The sequence below is a fragment of the Octopus bimaculoides genome, chromosome 21, assembly GCF_001194135.2.
Source record: "Octopus bimaculoides isolate UCB-OBI-ISO-001 chromosome 21, ASM119413v2, whole genome shotgun sequence".
In the NCBI taxonomy this organism is placed as follows: domain Eukaryota; kingdom Metazoa; phylum Mollusca; class Cephalopoda; order Octopoda; family Octopodidae; genus Octopus; species Octopus bimaculoides.
In genome coordinates, this window is record NC_069001.1 from 5,000,038 (window position 1) to 5,001,641 (window position 1,604).

Genomic DNA, 1,604 nt, shown 5'->3' on the forward strand with positions numbered 1-1,604 from the left:
ATATATATATATATATATATATATATATATATACACATATATATATATACACATATATATAAATATATATATATACATACATACATACATACATATATATATATGTACTCACACATGTGCATGCACAGAGACACAAATACAAATTAGATTAGCTGAAACACTTTTAGCATGTTTGAAATCCATGATAGATTTCAGAAATCTTCCGAGAAGATGTTAAAAGCTTTTGTGTAGAGTTATCCTGCTGTAGAAGTTGAGATCTGCCATGCACACACACACACATACACATTTATATACATCTATGCTCACATACTCTACAAACACGCACAAACACACATACACACACGTGGCTATATCCATAGGTATCACGCATATGCATAAACACTCACACCTATACATCCATGTGCATATATGCGCGTTCTCTGTGCATTTCTTTTGAAAACTAACCAAATACAATTCTTTGAAAACGCTTTCCGAAATTCCATGCAGTTTGGTTACATGCAAATAAACTTGCGTTAACCGAGACAAGAATAAACATGTATACAACGCACATGCATATACATTCATATACACATACATATACATATACACACATGCCTACATCCCTACATGCATACACATGTAAGAGTGTTAATTGACCTGCACTGGTGCATTACTCCACATGTAGCAAAGCTAGTTGACTTGCAGTAGTGTGTTAGTCTACATGTGGCACAGTTAGTTGACTTGCAGAGGTGCATTAGTCCACATGCAGCAGTGTCAGTGTACTTACAGTGGTGTGCTAGCCCACATGTAGTAGCCATAGTTGACCTGAAGTAGTGTGTTGGCCTACATGTAGCAGTGCAATAAAACACATGTAGCAGTGTCAATGCACTTGCAGTGGCATGTTAATCCACAGATAGCAATGTTGGTTGACTTAGCCCGCATGTAGCACAATCAGTTGATGTGCTGGCCTACATGCAGCAGCGTGACAGAACACATGTAGCAATGCTAGTACATTTGCAGCAGTGCGTTAGTCCACACATAGCAGCGTTAGCTGACTTGCAGTGGTGTGTTGAGCCACATGCAGATGATGGCATGCGAACTGAGGCAGATTTCGTTGCTATTTCTAGCATGTTGAAGAACCACATGGAGGAGGCGATGGGATTTTATGCAACTCCACAGTTGGCAGAATATTTATTCCAACATCTTTGACATGCAAACCGAGATTCCGTTTCTACAGACATGTATTGTGCAGTGGCAGCAGTAACAGCACCAATTGCTGTTGTTGTTGCTATTGTTGTTGTTGTAGCTGTGGTGGGGATGATGATAATGGTGGTGGCTGTGGTTTTATCGATGGTAGCAGTGGTGATGATGGTGGTGGCGATGGATGTGGTGGTGGTAGAAGTGGAGATGGTGGTGATGGTGACAGTGGGGATTATGATGGCTGCAATGGTGGTGGTGGTGGTGGCTGTGGTGGTGGTGATGGCAGTAGTGGTGAGAGTGACGGTGGTGGTGGTGGTTGGTGTGGTGGTGTGATGAGGGTTGTAATGTTTCTTGTGGTGGCGGTGATGGTGGTGGTGATGATGATGGCAGTGATTGTTGCTGGGGTGGCGGTGATGGTTGTGGTG

General features: G+C 42.1%; 1 long non-coding RNA gene across 1 annotated transcript in view; it reads right to left on the reverse strand.

The window, feature by feature from the left end:
* Positions 1–1,604, reverse strand: part of LOC106884097 (uncharacterized) — an 88,249-nt gene that overhangs the window by 8,556 nt on the left and 78,089 nt on the right. The window lies entirely within an intron of this gene.